Source organism: Gorilla gorilla, chromosome 8 (genome assembly GCF_029281585.2).
Source record: "Gorilla gorilla gorilla isolate KB3781 chromosome 8, NHGRI_mGorGor1-v2.1_pri, whole genome shotgun sequence".
Classification (NCBI taxonomy): Eukaryota; Metazoa; Chordata; class Mammalia; order Primates; family Hominidae; genus Gorilla; species Gorilla gorilla.
Genome location: NC_073232.2, coordinates 17508669 through 17530458, shown reverse-complemented (window position 1 = coordinate 17530458; position 21790 = coordinate 17508669). Strand labels below are relative to the sequence as shown.

At 41.8% G+C, this 21790-nt stretch overlaps 1 pseudogene; it reads left to right on the top strand.

The window, feature by feature from the left end:
• Positions 1-16099, top strand: part of LOC101138134 (keratin, type II cytoskeletal 8-like) — a 41407-nt pseudogene extending 25308 nt beyond the window's left edge.
• Positions 16100-21790: the final 5691 nt, after the last annotated feature.

The following is a 21790-nucleotide window of genomic DNA, read 5'->3' as shown; positions in this document are numbered from 1 at the left end:
GGATGTTTCTTAGTCCTTTCTCCATACTTGTTGCATGGGTTAAATAAGATAACAAGTGGAAAGACTTCTTTGCAGACTCTAAATGTATGGACAAATGTTAGTTAAAATACTAAAAGTGTTTCTAGCTATTGTTGGGATCTAAGGTTAAACTGAAAACACTGATTGTTACTATTTTGTGAGTTATTTCTATTACAACATGTTGTACTTGTCAGATTTATAATAAACATGTTTGGGGCACCAAAATACGTGGCACTACAGAAAAAAATGAGTGAACAACTTTGGTGGATGGAACTACCCACATCCTATCAGGCTTCTGTAACTTCATTCTTGTTTTTTGTTGTTGTTGTTTGTTTTGTTTTGTTTTGTTTTGTTTGTTTATTGAGACGGAGTTTCACCCATGTCACCCAGGCTGGAGTGCAATGGCATGATCTCAGCTCACTGCAACCTCCACCTCCCAGGTTCAAGCGATTCTCCTGCCTCAGCCTCCTGAGTAACTGGGATTACAGGCACCCCCCACCATGCCCGGCTAATTTTTGTATTTTTAGTAGAGACGGAGTTTCAACACGTTGGCCAGACTGGTCTTGAACTCCTGACCTCACGCGAACCACCCGCCTCAGCCTCCCAAAGTGCTGGGATTACAGGCATGAGCCACCACACCCGGCCCTTCATTCTTGTGTGGCAGGTAACTGCCACACACTTCATTCTTGTGTGGCAGGTGCCCAGAAATTCTGTCCTGGCCTCATTCTCCCATCTAATTCCTACTTATCCTTCAACTCTCAACTCCTTCCTTCATTCATTCATTCATTTGCCAGTGTTTCTTGAGCATTGCTATATGCCAAATTTAAGTATGCTTGAGCTGGAGTGCAATGGTGCAATCTCAGCTCACTGCAACCTTCACCTCCTAGGTTCAACTGATTCTCCTGTCTCAGCCTCCAGAGTAGCTGGGATTACAGGAATGTGCCACCACGCCCGGCTAATTTTTTGTATTTTTAGTAGAGACAGGTTTTCACCATGTTAGTTAGGCTGGTCTCGAACTCCTGACCTCAGATGATCTGCCCCCTTCGGCCTCCCAAAGTGCTGGGATTACAGGTGTGAGCCACAGTGCCCGGCCAAGTCATTACTTTTCTACCACCTTTATTGTGAACCCATCTAAACCATGCTTTTGGAGTACTGTCCTCATGTTTTTTTGGCACATAACAGAAGCCACTAAAAAATTTTAAGGTGAGTAATTTTAGCTATTACCTACAGCCTCACTCCCACACTAAAATGAAAGTAAGTCTGAGGCCATGGTCTGCCATATATGTGGTTATTTATTACATACTTTTTATTAGCAAGTATATTGGTTTACAGGAACTACCATCACAAAGTAACACAGACTGGGTGGCTTAAACAACAGAAATTTATTTTCTCACTGTTCTGGAGGCTGGAAGTCTTATTTTAAGGTGTCAGCAGGCTTGAATTCACTCTGAGTTCTCTCTCTTTGGCTTGGGGATGGCCATCTTCTCTCTGTGTCCTCACAGGGTTGTCTCTGTGTCCTAATCTCTTCTTACAAGGACATCAATCCCATTGTTTATTTGGATATGACCTCACTTTGCCTTAATTACCTTTTAAATGCCTAATCTCTAAATACAGGCGCATTCCGAGTTCCTGGAGGTTAGGACTTCAATATATAAATTTGGGGGAGGGACACAATTTAGCCCAAAACAGCAAGTAGAAGAACAGTGTGGACGCTCTATTGTGTAAGTTTGCTGAGGACCTAACTCTCCATCCTTCTAGATGCTCTGACCTCACTGCTTGAAAGATCCATTGAGAGCTGACACAGGACCATTTCAAAGGCAGCCTGCTGTCACTCTTGTTGGCACCAGACAACCAGAAATCCTTTTAAGGAATAGAGTCTTAGAGAATGATTTAGGAACTTTAGGAGAACATTCCTAACGATAAAGTCTAGACTTCATTGGATTCTATAACTTATTCTCATTAGCGTGAAGGGCATCTAAAGCATTTTGGCAAATCCACATAACTTTAATTTCCCCAAGAGCCTGTTTCTAACATCCATCATGCTAATTACAAACCTACTCGTTTCCCAATAAAACCCATCCCTGCTGTTTACTTGGCTCAATAGCAGAGCTCAGGTCCTGACTAAGATTTTTTTTGAAGACAGGGTCTCACTCTGTTGCCCAGGCAGGAGTGCAGTAGTTCTATCATAGCTCACAGCAGCCTTAAACCCCCGGGTTCAAGCAGTCCTCCTGCCACAGTCTCCCAAGTAGCTGGGACTCTAGGCATGGGCCAGCATGCCCAGCTAATTTTTTTTTTTATTTTTTGTAGAGACAAGGTCTCACTCTGTTGCCCAGGCTGACTAAGAGATTGATGGCTGAAGTACACCATACTGGCTTCCCATAGAGTATAGCTTTTCTGATTCAATAACCAGATTTCTGATTCTATAACCGATTCTAGCTAACCAGCCCCAAAGTGTGAATGTTTAATTACAGTGACCAACAGCCGCCAGAGTTGAAGCTTAAATGAACCAGCGCATTCATAAGACCCAGTAGGCACATCTTTGCATAGGTGCATCACAGAACACCACTCTTCAGGCATTCTTTCCGTCCTAAATTCTACCAACCTGCTGCACATCTTGTCGTTTTCGACCATGCTGTCCCTCAACCTGGCAGACTCAGCTTTTCGCTGGTACTTACTCCTACACACCTTCCCAAGCCCAGCTAAAATATCTCTGAGTCAGAGATTCCATTCCTGAATCCGTGGCTAAATGAATTTGCCTATTGTCGTCATTCATAGCACCCTGTACTTTTTCTCAGCATGCATAAGACAACTTCCATCAATTATTTGTTTGTTAAATGTCAGTCAACCATGAGGGTTCATGAGAGCAGAAGCTATGTCAGTTTTTCTCACCATCGTAATCCCAGGGTCTGACATTTATTAATTCTCATAGTTGTCCGCTAAGTCAATAGATATTATTTGAGCACGTACTATGTGCCAGAAGTGAAAAGACATGTCCCTGTCTTCATGGAACTTACTGTCTGCTAGAGAAGAGGACGTCTAGACATGTATAAAGACTGCCTCTGACCTTAGCCCATGGGGTGGTCAGTCCTGTGACCCTCTTATCTAAATCATGTCTATCACATTGTCTGGTGTTTATTTACTTGCCTCTCTCCTCCACTGGACAGTAAGTTTGAAAGGGGAGACATTTTTGGGTTTGTTTCTTTGTCCTGACTATTTGGCTTGAATGCTAGACACTTGGTAGGTACTCAGTAGGTGTTTGTTAGATAAAATCCAGTCACATATCACAGTGCTGGGATATCTGGTCATTGCAATAAATCTATCAAGAAAACACTGAATTGCTGGGCACAGTGGCTCACGCCTGTAATCCCAGCACTTTGGATCACTTGAGGTCAGGATTTCAAGACCAGCTTGGCCAACATGGTGAAACCCTGTCTCTACAAAAAAAAAATACAATTAGCCAGGCATGGTGGCGGGCACCTGTAATCCTAGCTACTCAGGAGGCTGAGGCAGGAGAATCACTGGAACCAAGGAGGCGGAGGTTGCAGTGAGCCGAGATCACGCCACTGCACTCCAGCCTAGGTGACAGAGTGAGTCTCAAATAAATAAATAAATAAAAGCACTGAATTTTGGAATGATATGTCTCACCATCTTTTTTTTCTTTTTATTGACTTTTTTTTACATTTCCACTGGAAGTGTCCATTCACAAATGCAGACATAAGGAGTAAATTAATTTAAGTGAACCAAGACACTAACATTTGCAAAAGGCTTCCAAAAGTATCATTTCCATTGGCAAATGCATCCTGACAGACTCTGAATGAAAAATTTGGACTGGGACATACTTAACTTCAACTGTAAAGAACGTCTCCTCTTAACAATTATATGAATTTCAACTAACGTTTGTGGACTTTTTGGAAAAATTGGCACCAGGCCTTGGGGACACAACCTGTCTATAGCTTCAATCCACTGTAAAGACATGAAGACATATTTTTAAATTATTAGGGAAACATTTAAGCCCTTATGGAGATACTCATATTTTCTTCCTTCCTTCTTTCTTTCCTTCCTTCCTTCCTCTTTCTCTCTCTTTCTTTCTTTCTTTCTTTCTTTCAACATTTATGCCCTTATGGAGATACTCATATTTCCTTCCTTCCTTCCTTCTTTCTTTCCTTCCTTCCTTCCTCTCTTTCTTTCTTTCTTTTCTTTCTTTCTTTCTTTCTCTTTCTTTCTTCCTCTCTTTCTTTCTTTCTTGCTTGCTTGCTTGCTTTGAGAGACAGGGCCTCGCTATGTTGCACAGTGACTACTCATAGGTACAATAACAGTGCATCACAGCCTTGAACTCCTGGGCTTAAGTGGTCCTCTTGCCTCAGCCTCCTAAGTATCTGGGATGACAGGCACTCATATTTTCTGAATCTCTAGCCTGAAAACATAATCTATCAGTGGACTTTTGTCTCTTTGATGTAGTTTTATTATAAGGCTTTGCACTTTAATTAATTTGATTGCAATTTTTTTAAATGGGAAATTCCTAGACATTGAGACTCTTTAAGAGAGAAATGAGATTGAACATTTAAGTAAATTCTGACTTGGAAAATAATGGCTTAAATAGTCACTATGACTTTAACTACTAAGTGAATCCCTCACTATAATTTTTTGTACCATCATAAAGTTTGCAAACACTTTTATTTTAATTTCAGGATGGCTTAGCAAATAGATCTGGAGTGGTTTTAGGGACAGGCGGTTTGCCCAACTGCCAAAACTTACCTGCCAGATCATTTGTTAATGCCTGAAATTATACCATTAAAAATTCATCCCTTTGGTCTTAGCTCAGTTCCCTGCTAAAATGCAAATGTCCCTGGGAAAGACAACACTTAAAATAGTGAAGTTCATTTATCCCTAACTCTTGTCTCAATGTTTAAATAGAGAAAAGAAAAGATGTGCTACTCAAACTACATGAAAGAAAAGGCTCTAGTAAAAAAAAATAAATAAATAAATACAAAATCTGGATGTGCTAAATTGACAGGACACTTTTTCTTAAACTTTACGCTGAAGCAGATTTGGAACATAAGATTGAGCTGGGCAATGCAATCTTACTAGGCCTACATGTGGAGAATAGGAAAAAGAAAAAAAAGACGAGAAAATCTTTCTTGAAACACTTCTTGACGTTTCTCTCATTACTGACCCAATCGTAATAAACAGCTGATTATCTCAAAGTAAACTGCTTCTGATGTCTGTTGCTTAATAGTAAGCTGCTATAGTTAGCATTACTAGATAAATCAATTTGTTCCTGGCCAACACTGGAATTACAGAACCCAAAAGGGCTATAGGAAATTCTCCTAGGTAATTGATACATTTAGCTGAGTCAGTGCTGAATTAAATACTTGATGATGAGATATAAAACCCAGGAGCCAACCAACCACATATGACCAAAAGAGAATCACCTGTGATTGCCTCAGAATATCAATGTACTGAATATCCTATTCAAATTGCATCTTGAGGCTTGAAGAAGAAAGCTGAGTATAAAGTCACTAAGGGCTGGGCGCAATGGCTCATGCTTGTAATCCTAGAACTTTGGGAGGCCAAGGTGGGAGAATCACTTGAGCTTAAAAAATTAGAGTCAAGCTTGGGCAAAACAGTGAGATATCATCTCCAAAACATTAAAAAATCAAAAAATTAGTCTGGCATGGTGGCATGCACCTGTAATCCCAGCTACTCGGGAGGCCAATGCCGGAGGATTGCATGAGCCCAGGAGTTAAAGACCAGCCTTGGCAACACAGTGAGACCCCATCTCTATTTATTTAAAAAATAATAATAAAGCCACTAAGATGATTAGAAAGGAAGATACCTGTAACCTCATTAGAGGACTTTCCCTCGATTCCATTCCCTCCCCTAGCTAAAAAGGGACAATGTCATATTCCTTCCTATGCGTGTGTCTTTTCCTTCCCTTGCAGATAGAGATGGCCACCATGAACGCTGGGTGCTCTGCTGAACCTGCTCCACACCCAGTCTTCTCCAACTGAGGCCAAGTCTCCAGACTAAGGCTTCCTAGGGCACGACCATATGTCTGTGCCTCAAGGTAATGGTTAAACCGAGTATAGACCACACGAGTTATCAGCAGCATGGAACACGAGCACTAGATAGCCACTCTGCACCCTCAGTCTCTGTTGAACAAGAAATGCTTACTGTGGTGATGCCTCACAGTAAGGTAATACAGTTTTAAATTTTCTGCTGTCAAGACAAATTGATTGTTGGTGTAAAAGCTCCAGACTTTGAAGATGCCATATTCATGAAAATCTATTATTTAAGGAACAAGGCTGAGAAACTATATTTCTGTATCATAAAAGCCTTGATTAAGATAAAGCTATTACTTAAACAAACAGCTTAGGCTTGAGAATAGAAAAATTAATATACACATTAGTGTCATTAATACACAGCAACCTGAGACTAAGCCTTCACAGCGGCGAATGAATTACATCAGGTCAAAGTGATCCAATTTGCCATTTTGCTATCATAATGCCAAGAGAATAGCAGGTCTCATGCTTCTAGGTGCCCACTAGGTATTCTGAACACTTATTTAAGCCAGTCACAAATTAGACCACTTAAGTTCTCATTCAAGTTTGATTTAACTACAGTTGAGTGGGAATGATTATAATTTCTTACTTCCCAAAACCATCAGGTCTAATAACATTCATAAATTGATTTTTTTACACTTTGTTAAGTTAATTCAGGCAACAGCCACTTTGTAATGACATCATAGCATTTTTAAGGTGGTAAAATCATTCTGTTCCAAAAGAAAAATAAAAGAGTAGCCCTCCTCCAGGTCCCAGGGGCCTTTCCTTCTGCCTTTTAATCCAGAGTAGTTCTACTTTCTAATGCCCAAAGCACCCACTTCTCACCTTCCTCCCATGGCCCCACCTCCCCATTGATGTTTTCATATTACCCCTGCCCTCTCCAATCAAAAGGAGAAACTTTAACAACCCAGGACTATTTTAGACCAAGACTAAGGTTTGTATGCCCTAATATGCCACTCCTTCTAGAACGTTTGGAGTTGAAAACACTCTGGACCCCACTGGCCATCTCCTGGTGGGAACTGGGGGGATTCATGGATACACAGGAATCCCATCACATGGCAGCCATTGCTAGAGGAGTGATATGGTTTTGCTGTGTCCCCACCCAAATCTCATCTGGAATTGTAGTTCCCATAATCACCACATGTCTTGGGAGGGACCAGGTGGAGATAATTGAATCATGTGGGCAGTTTCCCCCATCCTATTCTCGTGATAGTGAGTAAGTTATCACGAGATCTGATGGTTTTATAAGGGGCTTGCCTCTTTGGTGAGCTCTCATTCTTCTCCTTCCTGCCACCAAGTGAAGAAGTACATGTTTGCTTCCCCTTCTGCCATGATTGTAAGTTTCCTGAGGCCTCCCCAGCCATGCTGAGCTGTGAGTCAATTAAACCTCTTTCCTTTATAAATTACCCGATCTCACGTATGTCTTTATTAGCAGCATGAGAACGGACTAATACAAGGTGTTTTCACAGAGATCATTTCATCTAATACTCAAAATGACTCTTTTCAGTCACCCTAAACATCTCTCTTTTTGGAGGTTAAATAAATTTGCTAAAAACACATATCCAATAAACACCAGTTTCAGGACTCCAACCTGAATCTACCTGACTCTCACTCTACTGCTTACAGACTTTTTGCTATGCCAAGCTTAACTCCAGTGAATCTCTAATGGGAGAATGTTAGCCATGGTCCAAAAAAGTGAGTGATATTGTTGATAGGTTGAGTCCCCTGAGTGGCATTAAGTCACCACCCCTGCATCTCTGCTTGAGGCTGTCTTTCCCTGCTTGTGTGTTTTCTTTACCACTTTCGAGCTTCAATGCTTTTCCCATTCCAAGCTAGACCTGTGTTTTTTAAATCCATCATTATTCAGTCATTCTTTAGAGTGGAAATCCTCTCAAGACCTCAAGGCACCGTATAGAAAAATATTGCATAATGAACAATAAACATTTTGATTACCAGGAGGGCACACGTAAGAAAGCTGCGTTCTTTCTTTCTTCTAGTCCTAGGGGAAGAAGGGGAGTTTTAAGAAGCTGAAATGGGCTCTTTTCCCATAGCTCCCACCAGTCTCCCTCTCATTCCTACTGAATATGAAGCCTCCACTGGACAGATTTTCTTACTTGGTTCCCCCCGCTGCCAACCTAGTAAAATGTAGATCTATTGCTTTACCAACATCTAGAGGATATTCCCCTGTCCCCAACCATAAGTCTTCACTGCTTCTCCAAATTAATTTAAAACATCAAGGAAACAACACCTGAGGCCTCCAGAAGGCAATTAATGTGTCTCGTTAGAGCAAGCTGTCTGATGCCACCTACCTGACTGTTTGAGTTGCCTTGTTGACTGTCTCTAGCCTGATCAGAGGCAAAGAAAGAAGGGACATTAAACCCAACATGGACCACAGTGCATAGAGACATAAGCATGAAGATGAGTGGAGTGAACAGTAGAGACGGTTCCAACGTGTCTTCAGTAACCAAGCATTATGGTTCAATTTTATCTCCCTCCCCACCCCAAAAAATATGGGTACACTAGAGTCCTAATCCCCAGTACCTTCATATGAGACCTTATCTAGAGATAGGGTGTCTCTACAGAAGTAATCAAGTGAAAACGTGGTCATTAAGGTGTCCACAATATGGACAATATGACCATCCCTATGATGCATGTCCTTATAGAAAGGGAAAATTTGGACACAGAGACAGACATGCATAAAGAGAAGATGATGTGAACAGTCACAGGGAGAAAGAAGATAGTCATTTACAACCCAAGGAGAGACGCCTGGAACAGACCCATCCCTCACACCCCTCAGAAGGAACCAACCCTGCCAACACCTTCATCTTAGACTTCAGCCTCCAGAACCAAGAGACAATTACCTTCTGTTGCCTAAGCACCCCAAGCCTGTGGTACATTGTTACAGCAGCTCCAGCAAACTAATGTACTGAGACACTAAGTTAACATAACTGGACAGTCGGTGAGTGCTCTCAAACCCTGAAATTATATTATATTCCCAATGCAAAAAGAATAATGGAGGGTGAATCCTCCAGCCCGTTAAATAGTGTTCCTATCCTAGGAGAATGGGGTAAAGAGTGTAATTTATCCCAAGATCACAAGTTAGATGTTAGCTCCCCTATCGAGGGGCAGGGGTATAACTACGGAAAAGAGTTTGGAAACCAAAATCCACTTAAAATAAAAGCTTGTACATTATAAGAAGCATATATTCCTACATCAATGCTATAGTTTGATTCCGCGAGAGAGTGGGTGAGGGAAAGACAGGAGGAGGGCAGGGGATGTACTCAGACTGCTCATGGGGTCAAGACTTCCTAGAGGGCCCAGAAGACAGCAGCAGGTTGGTTTATAACTGGCCTGGGAATGGGAATCCCTCCAATGGCAATTTAATGTTTTTTTCTTCCTCTAAATTGTGTGTCACTTCAGTTAGTATCTAAGGTGGGCTGGTAGGAGGTGGGGCAGATAACCCAAGTAATGAATTCAAGTACCTTGGAGAAAATCTTTTACTGTTATTTTACCAGCAAATTATTCTTCATGTGGGAATCTCCTTTGGGAGCCAGAGTCTGCGGAGGAGAGAGGTAAAAAGGTAGCTCTACTCTCTATGTGAGTCCCCAGGCCACTCTGTGGAAAGGTGCTCTGGGATTACAGTGTGGACTGAGAGTCACAATCCCCAGTGTATTTGTTGGACAGTGACCTTCATTAGTTTCAGAACCTAGTCTGGAAGTTGCTTTCTCTAACAAGGATGATATTATTGAATTGTGTCTTAAGACCATTGGCTGCAAAGTATGTTGTATGGAAAGTAATTGCTGGCCGGACACAGTGGCTCACATCTGTAATCCCAACACTTTGGGAGGCCAAGGTGGGAGGTTAACTTGAGTCCAGGAGTTCAAGACCAGCCTGGGCAACAAAGTAAGACCCCCTTCTCTACAAAAAAAAATCAAAAAATTAGCTGGAGTGGTGGTACACACCTGCAGTCACAGCTACATAGCTGAAATGGGAGGATCTCCTGAGTCCAGGAGGTTGAGGCTGCAGTGAACCATGATCATACCACTGCACTCCAGCCTGGGCTGCAGAGTAAGACTCTGTCTCAAAGAAAAAAAAAAAAACCAAATCAAAAACAAAAAAAAGTAAACAATAAACAAAAAATAAAACACAAAGTAATTGCTAAGCAAATAGCAAACAAAGAAACTCTGATGAATCCTTCCAGTTATTCCTCTTACATATTCACTTTATGTAAAGGGGTGTATTCACTTTACACAATGTGATACTTACCCCTCTCTCTGTTCTTATCCTTTGGGCCCTGTATTTGTTTCCTGGGGCTGCTATAACAAATTAGCACAAACTTGGTGGCTTGAAGTAACAGAAACGTATTATCTCATGGCTCTGGAAAACAGAAGTACCACATCAAGCTGCCGGCAGAACCCCACTCCTTCCAGGGGCTCTAGGGGAGAATCACTTTGGGTGGCTGCAGGTGTCCTTGGCTCAAGGCCACATCACTCCAATCCCTGCCTCCATACGCACCTTGCCTTCTTCTGTGTGTGGGTCTCTATCTAATCTCCCTCCACCTGTCTCATAAGGAAACACATAAGTACATTTAGAGTCCCCCGGATAATCCAATGCAAGCTCTTCTAAAGACCCTTATCTTCTGCTCAAGACCCACATCTTCTCAAGACCCTCATCTTCTGTTATATAAGGTGATATTCACTCTTTTGCCATATTCACAGGTTCTGAGAGTTAGGAATTGAATATAACCTTGAGAGACCTTTTCTTTTTTCTGCCTATTACAGGTCCAAACCACCAGTCTCTTAGGTTAACTTTTGGAAGCTTATCTTTTAAAGGTCATCAATGTAATGTTTATTTCAACGCTAGTCCCAGACCTCATGCAAAACTGCATTTAAGACTTGAAAGATTGAGACTTCACTGTTGACTTGAGTCACAGCCCTCCTTTTTTTCCTGTTTGTTTATAATATTTAGCCAGCTTTTTTTTTTTCAAAAAGTAAAAATATTGGTTCTCAACCATCTTGAGATCTGATAAGGGTAGTAAGAGAAACCAAGTCTTCAATCCTCATTTGTACTCTTTCTTTTAGATTAAGCAGGGTTCTGGTCAAGGATATAAAAGCACATTTATAAGATGGCTTAGCCTTAGAAAAATTTGTACAAAGCTGTGTATTTTTCTCCTCAGTTGCCAGGACTATAACTGAGCTCTACATGTAAGTGTGCACTTTCCATGTTTTCACATACTGAGGAGCTTTAATGTTCATATATTATTTTTCTCTGAAAACTTATTATTATACACATTTTTCTCTCTTTTGCTATTTTTTTGTTGGCCTCAGTCACCCCAATCCTCTTCTTTCTAAAACCACACAGCACCAGAGAACAAACCGAAGAGAAATAAGAACTTCTAAAAGTACTCCGGAAAAAAAAAAATTAACTCAAAATTCATCTTACAGTTTTGCAAAAGGTGATATTTGGGGGAATGATAGTTACTTGATCTAATATTTGAATAAATACTATCTGGCATTGAGCATAATTTCAGATTTGTTACCAAGAAATGAATACATATGTATATTTTTTCTGGTAATTCAGAGAATGTTTTAAATATGATATAGATATGTAAATGTATTTAGAAGTGTCATTCAAGACCAAGAATCATTTGCTACACTTGGAGTGGCAAGGCTTTAGAAAGTCAGTGATGCTCAACCCTAACTGTATATTAAAATCTTCTCAGAGCTTTTTTAAAAAATACCAGTGCCTGGACTCCACCCCAAAACAATCGAATCAGAATTTCTGGGAGTAGGGGTGGTGTTTTTACTGTTGTAATTCCAAATCCTGCAGATGATTCTAATTGTGGAGCGTATGTTGGGAATACAGATTCAGTATTCCTTGTACTGATGAGGAAATCAAGACCTACGGAATGAGGTGATCTGCCTACTTTCTGCCTATGGATGTGACCAAGAATACCAAAAGAAAAGGCTGCAAATAAGCAGCAAGAAATAGTAAATAATTTAAGATAAAATTATTGTAGAGAGGAGCAAGGGAGACTGCCAGCAGCAGCAGAAATGGCTCTCTGGCTGCCAAGGGTGAGGATTGTGAAAATGTAAATCCTGCTTAAATCCTTTATCGCCCGACTGTGTGCATACCAGCAAGCCGGCTTTAGAAAAATATATCTATGAAACTGCTTCCTAAAAGTTTGAGGTTTGCGGGAAGCCCGGCAAGAGAGCAAACTCTGAAATTCCAGAACTGACTAGTTAAGGAAATAAAAGCTGAGGAATCTCCATAGAAAGTAATTTCACCGTGTTAACTATCTTTGTGCTTATTTGTATTGTTTTTAAGTATTACTGTAATTTGTATATATTCTTATGAGAGTTGGTGAGTTGAAATATTTATCATCTGATGACAGTTATTACAAATTTCCTGTCACCATTTTCCATAGTCTTATTGTCATCATTCCTGCAAACAAAAGAAAAAAACTAAAAATTATTTTAAATTGGTTAATGGCAATTTTGTTACACGAACTTTTTCCCTTGAATGGAACAAATCACTTGATTATTACTCGATTCATATCAAAATAAGCTGTAAATTCCAGTTTATTTTTCTTTTCCCAGGTTTCTCCCCTGGCCCGCTATTCTCAGGAACTTTCATCCAAGGTTTTGATGTGCTAATTTGCTCATCAGTACCCACTAGCCTTCCTTGGTTTAATTAATAAATATTTCCTGTTGACAAAGGAAGGGGAAACAGAAGTCTAATTCATGAATTTGATCATTGTGTTTCTCCCCACTGTGACCCTCACTTGAAATTGGTCTGGAGTCTTATCAGCAGCTCCATTTTAGGCCTTGTCATTTACATATCAAATATATCATTGTAAGCAGGCTGCACGCAGCCCTGGCCTGCAGACAGTTACAGAACCAGCTGCCCACTGGAGGGGCAGGGAAACATCTGTAAACCCACTGTGATTACAGGAGAAGAATGAGAACAGAGGATTGCCCTACTCTCCTCTTCAGAGCCTCTCCTCCAGAAATCCAGGTCTTCTGGTACCCTGTTGTCATACACTTGGCATACGTATTTCTTTACTTATGGAATTTTTAATCTTCCGTATTTACTCTTCTGAAATTAGAATGATAACATAAGATGCTCTAAACCTTCAACTTGACTTTCTTGTCTTCAAAACCTCACCTAGCTACTAAGAATACTTTAGCAGATCCTAATAGGGACATAACTCAAAAGCATTATCATTACAGAGAATTAGGATACATCAGAATGATCTGACTTCACTATATTAGCTGACTTCAATATAGCTTCCCTTGAAACCATTTTGTTTTCTCTCAGTTAAGGACAGGCTGATGGTGGCTACTGACTCAGATTAAGTCCCCCCGCCTCCTTTTTTTTAGAACTTAGGAAGCTGGTTTACAAAATTACTAGCAGCACCATAATTCTATTCCCATTCTTCATGTTTGATCTGCCCACATTTTTCAATCCACCCCCTTCCTAGAATTCACCTGTTATTGTTTACATATACAATATGTAAGATTGTTTGTAAGATTCCTCAGATGTAATATGCACACCTCTGGCAGGGTGAAAGATGTTTCAAAGATTTTAGAATTGTGTTCCTAAGCTGTTTTATTCGTATGACCCACATATCTGAAGAGAGCTTTAGAGATGTGATCTCAGGCACTTGAAAACACAATAACCAACCAAGAGCCAGCCCTAAGGCTGATGTCTAGCTTTTTTCTTTTTTCATTTTTCTTCCTTTTTTTTTTTTTTTTTTTTTGTTTGTTTTTTTGTTGAGATGGAGTCTCACTCTGTTGCCCAGGCTGGAGTGCAGCGGCGTGATCTCGGCTCATTGCAACCTCCACCTCCCGGGTTCAAGCGACTCGCTGGACTCAGCCCCCTAAATAGCTGGGACTACAGGTGCCCGCCACCACACCCGGCTAATTTTTGTATTTTTGGTAGAGACGCGGTTTCGCCATATTGGCCAGGTTGGTCTCAAACTCCTGACCTTGTGATCCACCTGCCTCGGCCTCCCAAAGTACTGGGATTACAGGCATGAGCCACCGCGGCCGGCCTGATGTCTAGCTTTTAAGAGGTCCATGCACAGCCCCAGAAGCAGGAGTAACAGGAAAATAATGCCATGGACTATATTGATTATTTGCTTAGAAGTGGCAATATTAGAGTGGAAAGATACATGTCAGTTCTATTCACTGTGCTGAATGAATTAGGCAGGAGTATTGAAAAAAAAATACTGTGGTTCTTTATCTCAGGCACTATTATCTAGTGCATTATTATGTGGCATAGTGGCAAAAGCACTCCATTTGGAGGCTGAAGATCTGAGTTTTATTTCAATTTTGCCACCAATTAAACATCTGCCATTTGAGCAAGTTCCATTCTATGTGTGGACATCCATTTCTCCATCTGCAATATGAGACACTCAGATTACACGAACATGCATTAAACTGTGAACCTCAGACATGTTACCAAGTGCTCCTCAAAAAAGATTTACGGACCAAGAAGCAGCTTCTTTGCTCCTTCTGGAATCTCAGCCTGGTTCAGCCCACCTGCTTCCACTCCTGCCTCCACCATATCCATCAGGGTGACCCAGAAGTCAGTCCTACAACGTGTCCACCTCTGGCCCCCAGACTTTCAGCAGCCGCTCCTACACAAGTGGGCCCAGTGCGCGCATCAGCTCCTTGAGCTTCTCCCGAGTGGGCATCAGCAGTTTCCAGGGTGGCCTGGGTGGAGGCTATGGTGTGGCCAGCGGCATGGGAGGCATCACGCCATCACAGTCAAACAGAGCCTGCTGAGCCCCCTTAATCTGGAGGTGGTCCCCAACATCCAGACAGTGCACACACATGAGAAGGAACAGATCAAGACCCTCAACAAGTTTGCCTCCTTCATCAACAAGGTACGGTTCCTGGAGCAGCAGAACAAGATGCGGGAGACCAAGTGGAGCCTCCTGCAGGAGCAGAAGATGGCTCAGAGCAACATGCACATGTTGGAGAGCTACATCAACAACCTTAGGCGGCAGCTGGAGACTCTAGGCCAGGAGAAGCTGAAGCTGGAGGCGGAGCTTGGCAACATGCAGGGGCTGGTGGAGGACTTCAAGAACAAGTATAAGGATGAGATCAATAAGGGTACACAGCTGGAGAATGAATTTGTCCTCATCAAGAAGGATGTGGATGAAGCTTACATAAACAAGGTAGAGCTGGAGTCTCGCCTGGAAGGGCTGACTGAGATCAACTTCCTCAGGCAGCTGTATGAAGAGGAGATCTGGGATCTGCAGTCCCAGATTTCGGACACGTCTGTAGCTCTGTCCATGGACAACAGCCACTCCCTAGACATGGAAAGCATCATCGCCGAGGTCAAGACGCAGTACGAGGAGATCGCTAACCACAGCCGGGCTGAGGCTGAGAGCATGGACCAAATCAAGTATGAGGAGCTGCAAACCCTGCCTGGGAAGCACGAGGATCACCCGCGGAGTACAAAGACTGAGATCTCCGAGATGAACCGGAACATCAGCCGGCCCCAGGCGGAGATTGAGGGCCTCAAAGGCCAGAAGGCTTCCCTGGAGGCCGCCATCGCAAATGCGGAGCAGCGTGGGGAGCTGGCCGTTAAGGAGGCCAACACCAAGGTGTCTGACCTGGAGGCCGCCGTGCAGAGGGTCAAGCAGGACATGGCGCGGCAGAAGCGTGAGTACCAGGAGCTGATGAACGAACGTCAAACTGGCCCTGGACATCGAGATCGCCACCTACAGGAAGCTGCTGGAGGGCGAGGAGAGCCGGTTGGAGTCTGGGATGCAGAAGGTGAGTATCCATAGGAAGACCACTAGCGGCTATGCAGGTGATCTGAGCTCAGCCTGCGGGGGCCTCACAAGCCCCGGCCTCAGCTACGCCATGGGCTGCAGCTTTGGCTCTGGCGCGGGCTCCAACTCCTTCAGCCGCACCAGCTCCTCGAGGGCCGTGGTTGTGAGGAAGATCGAGACCCGCGATGGGAAGCTGGTGTCCGAGTCCTCTGACGTCCTGCCCAAGTGAAAGGCTGTGGCAGCACCTCCCAGCCTGCCCCTCCTGCGGCTGCCCTAAAGCCCGGGAGGAAGGCCGCAGGGGAGCACAGGGAACGGGAGACCCACCTGAGGCTCAGCCCACCTGCGGGCGAGTTTACTGCCTGGTGACCCCCCTTGCCCGTGCCCCCAGCTACAAAACAATTCAATTGCTTTTCCACCCACCGCCCCGCCCCAAAATAAAACCTCAGCTAGCTCTGGGGGAAAGAAGAAAGAGAGAGAGAGGAAGGAAGGAAGGAAGGAAGGAAGGAAGGAAGGAAGGAAGGAAGGAAGGAAGGAAGGAAGGAAGGAAGGAAGGAGAAAAAAGAAAAGAAAAAAATTGTGTGGCCAGAGAGTTTTTGAGGATCACAGTGTTACATACATATGTACGCTTTCTCAGAGATTCACAGTAAACTTTAGCATACCAAATGCCTCCATGAGACATTCTAATAAAGCTTTACAACAAACACCAATTTAACTGTTTAGTGTTTCCCAAATATATTTTACCAAGAATCCTATATGTGTTCTAAACAGCTTGGGCAGCACTGGACAAGATTTCCTAAGGGCCTTCCAGCTCTAATTGGTCCCACCCCTGGTCAGGTTTGTCAGGGTTGTTTATCAGGGACCTAGAAGTTAGTAGTTCAAAGGGGACCTCAGGTGGGGTGCCATGGCTCATGTCTATAATCCCAGTGCTTTGGGAGGCCAAGGCAGAAGGATTGCTTGAGGCCAGGGGTTCAAGACCAACCTGGGCAACAGAGCAAGACCCCATCTGTACAAAGAACTTAAAAAATTAGCTAAGCGTGGTGGTGCACCCTTGTAGTCCCAGCTACTTAGGAGGCTGAGGCAGGAGGATCACTGGAGCCCAGGAGTTGTAGGCTAGGCTACAGTAACTAGGGTCCCACCAATGCACTCCAGCCTGGGCAATAAAGCAAGACTGTGTCTCCAAAAAAAAAGCAAAGGGGAACTCAGAAACCAGACAGCCTGGGTTCGTATCCATGGTTTTCTACTATCTAGCTTTGCAAACTTAATCATGTAAAATTAATTTATCTGTACTTTTAGTTCCTTCATCTATGAAATGGAGACAATAATATCATCTGTTTCATAGAGTCATTGTAAGAATTGAATGTGTTAACGCAACATATAAAATGCTTAGCGGATTACGTAGCAGCTTGTAAGTGCTGTGTATGTTAACATTTGCAACATCCAAAACGCTTATCTGATGCAACAGCCTAAGAGAAGAAAGAGCGAATGAAAAAAACTGACGTTTGCTGGGGATCTACTAGTTTTCATGCCAGATGCTTTACATACATAATCTCATTAAATCTCCACCATAAAACTAAGATCGAAATATAGTCTTTCATTTTACAGGTGAGTAAAACAAAGCTCTGAGGTATTCAAGAATCTGCCTGATATCACATGAAAAAATACTAAGACAAAAAATTGAGTCTCAAATTCAAGCATCCCTGACTTCAAAACTTAAGTTCGTTCTAACACATCACACTGCCTTCAAGAGTGAAAAGTAATAAACTTTCTACCATTTTATAGGTGAAGAATGAGGCATATAAACTAAAATATTTCTCAGGATCACACAGTAAGGTTTGAATTAGAAAATAATCTACACCATGTCATTCACCTCTATAATGTATTTATTACTGGACCCTAAAAGCAAAAGGAAGTGTGAAAAGGGAAAAAGAACGTATCTCTTAATTTTGATGAGGGTACAACTTTAAAAATTTAGATTACTTTATCTTTCAATTAAGCATCTCCTGCACGTATTATGTCACATTTTGCAGAGATTTCGGCCTTCCCTACCTGACTCAGATTATGTTTTTAGAGAAGCATAGGTCTGAGGTAGACATTTAAAGGTCAAATTAATTCTACTGCCTCCAGAAAGAATGGGATCCAAATAATTCTCAAATGATAATCCCTTACCCTATTCTACTTTTAAATATTCATAGATGAAAATTCTGTGACTTTCGTTTTTAAAAATTCAAATATTAACAATATATTTAAAATGTTACAGTATGCAAGGACCTTCGAGACATTTGTGAAAATAAAACCACATTAATCAAAAAAATAAAATGAGAAAAAAATAGAATAAGAATAATTGATTTACCATGATGGACTATAGTTTGTGCATTAAGAACTGAAATTCAGGACTAAGGACTTGGGGGAGTGATTTATTGGATATTAATCTTCTGTCTTAGCAGGCAAGGCACAACTTTACTTAGACATGTCTGCTGCATCTAAAGTTTTAAAATATGGAGTCAAAAATATATCTCTGCCACATATCCCATCCTGCCATTCTACCTGGTTCACCTTATCACTAAAACTTGTTTTTTACAGCAATGTCAAAGATGATAGAGCTTAGAGAGATTTCCATTTTGCAAGTAAAAAAGGGCAGACAGGTGGTGCAACAGCCTGCAGTGTGCTCAGAGGATGCAGCCAGCTGCCTAAATCCCAGCATCAGAGCCTGTCCGGGGATCACAGGGCATCTCATTGATCAGGCAACTTGCAAAGAACCATAGGGATGCATGGGCGATGTGTCAGCACCTGAATTTTCCGTTTGGGATCAGTGAGTGAGAGAAGGGATGGGGACAGGCACTCTTGATTCAGCTGAAAGAAAGCAATCTATTTCTTTGGGAGTTTATAATAATGTGAAATTTATACAGTGGGTAACAGAGAACGTATTTTAACCTACAGAGTAGATAAAGGAGGTGTATCTGCATAACCTAAGTAGAACCTCCAACAGTTTAGATTTAGAAGAGGGGTGCAGAACTACAGGGTGTTCTTTGGAAGGCCTGTTCCACCCTTTTTTTTGGTTTGCAGATATGCATTCATTAGGATGTGTGGGCTGTCCCCATACGATTGCAGAACAGTGCCTACCTGGAAAAGGAACATATTTTAGCCAAGTTTGTTCTTTGGAAGCTAGGTCTCCATTCTCAGAGAACCACTATTTTTTGGAGTGTCATAGAAACTAACTCACCAAAATGCAAAAAAAAAAAAAAAAAAAAAAAAAAACAGAAAAAAGGAAAATTCCTAAGATACTGAGATGTCTGTGATGCAAATTCAAAAAGAATTCTTGGCTCTGGCAATTCCTGCCCTTCTACTTAAGGTTATAATTAAAGGCAAATGTAAAGCAAGTTGGTGGTTGCTGGGAGAACAATGTGCTAGAAGGACATTCTGCAATCTTGTTTACTGCATTTAACGTTCAGGGTCTTTCCAGAAGCTCAACCTCAAAGGTCCAATTGAATGAGAGTGAAGAGGATAGGAGTTCTTCTTGCAATTTTCCTAGTGCTTGTTTCTTACCAGTCTTATCTCTGGTGTAAAAATGGCCACATCCATCATTGAAGAGAAATATTTCCTATTTGTCTGAGCAAAGAGTAGCTCATATTTATAAATTGCCAAACAGAAATAACCATTCTGAATCTTACCCAGGCATTGGAGAGTAAGAGGAGCTAGGAGTACTGATTTCCTAGGCTCTGTCCTTTAAGAAAATCTAGTGTGTGTCATCGTGTTTGTTTTCATTATCTTAAGTTCTAAAATATCCTGTACACCCCTCAGATCATCCACTTCATTTTTTTCAACTTTGAACTCATTGTTAAGATTCCTAAGCATAAGGCCAGGCGTGGTGGCTTATGCCTGTAATCCTAGCACTTTTGGAGCCCGAGGCGGGTGGATTACCTGAGGTCAGGAGTTTGAGACCAGCCTGGCCAACATGGTGAAACCCTGTCTCTACTAAAAATACTAAAATTAGCCAGGCATGGTGGGAGGAACCTATAATCCCAGCTACTAGGGAGGCTGAGGCAGGACAATCGCTTGAACCCAGGAGGCGGAGATTGCAGTGAGCCGAGAAGCCTGGACAAAATAGCAAAACTCCGTCTAAAAAAAAAGAAAAAAAATTCGTAAGCATAAAACCTGTTACTCTTAAAATACCACTTCCAATCATTGCAACACTTTGTGACTCCTTTTAACAACAATAAAACTTACCAGCGCAGTAGCCAATCAAAGAATATGTATATTAAAGGATGATCTGGGTGTTAATAAAAATCTCTAATTTCCCCTATCTGTGTATACAAGGGCCAGCCTTTTGAGTCATTTGTCAGTTTTTTTGTTTGGGTTTTGTGGTTTTGAAACAGGGTCTCACTCTTTCTTTCACACAGGCAGGAGGGCAGTGGCACAATCGCAGCTTACTGAAGCCTCAACCTCCTGGACGCAAGCAATCCTCTGACTTCAGCCTCCCCAGGAGCTAGGACTACAGGTGAATGCCACCACGCCCGGCTCATTTTTGTATTTTTTGTAGACATCGGATTCTGCCATGTTGTCCAGGCTGGTCTTAAACTCCTGGGCTCAAGCGATCCACCTACCTTGGCCTTCCAAAGTGCAGGGATTACAGGCATGAGCCACGGAGCCTGGTCTTTGTCAGTTAAATAGTGCTATTTCAGGGTTACGCACACACACACACACACACACACACACACAAAACCCTGCCCCAAATCTCTCTCTCTTTCTCCAGCTTTCTAAATAGGTATGCAATAAAGAACTCTCCAAAAAGCCCCTTTTAGCATGCAGATATGTTTTTCCCCTAGAGGTGCTGCATTTAGCCCATTACTGAGCATTAATTCAGATTAGCTTCTCAGATTAGCAGAACATCGCCCTGAGGAAAAGGCACATCGGACAGGTGAATTTCACAGGGCAGGGACTAAACACTCTCTTCTCAGGGAGTATGAGGGAGAGCAAAGGAGTTTTTCTAGGCAGGCAACTCTCAGCCCAGAAATCCCAGTCAAGCAGAGAATCCTCTGGCTGTCAAGCTCCCCGCCCCAGAGTCCAGCCCTGGGCATGGTATGAAATCTCTGAGCCTGAATCCGCCGTCCAGAGAGAGCTCTGCATCTGGGGGATGAGAGTGGGGACTCTGTGGCTGAATCCTGACTCTGCCACTTCTGAAATTAAACTTCCTGTGCTTCAGTGTCTTCCCATTCTCACCTATAAAATGGGAATTATAAAAGGATTCTTTCATTGGACTATTAAGAGAATAAATGAAACCCATGTGAAGTACTTGGAAGAGAGCATGGCACGTACAGACTAACTGTTAGCTGTGGTCAGCATCAAGAAGCAATAACTAACCACATGTTCCCAATTGTTAAACCACACACCCCTTTGGAAAAAGGTTGAAAGAATATACAATGAAAATTAATGAACATCTCTTAATAGTAGAAATTATGGTTGCTTCTTTTAAGTGTTTTTTCCTTATGCATTTTCCTAAATTTCTTACAATGAATAAGATTAGTTTGACCAAAACAATTTATAAAAGCCTAATTAATATTTTATGTAAAAGGATGATGATTTGTATCTTATTTATAATAACAAAAATAAATTGGAAACAAAAAAGGTTCTATTAATAGAGATTTGTTTAATAAAGTATGATTCACTCATGTAATAGAATTATGCACCTACAGTTTTAAAACATATCATTGAAAAGTGTTTATTGGCATAAGAAAACACTCATAATAGGGCATATAAAAATTTTTTAATGCTAAATAAAATGCAATGTCTAGTTTACCATAATATATTTTTGTACAACTATAAAAGCTATATAAAATATCAAAATGTATATATTCCAAAATTGTTAACCACGATGATGTTGACATCACAGGATTGCAGGTATTCTTAATTTCTTTTGTATATT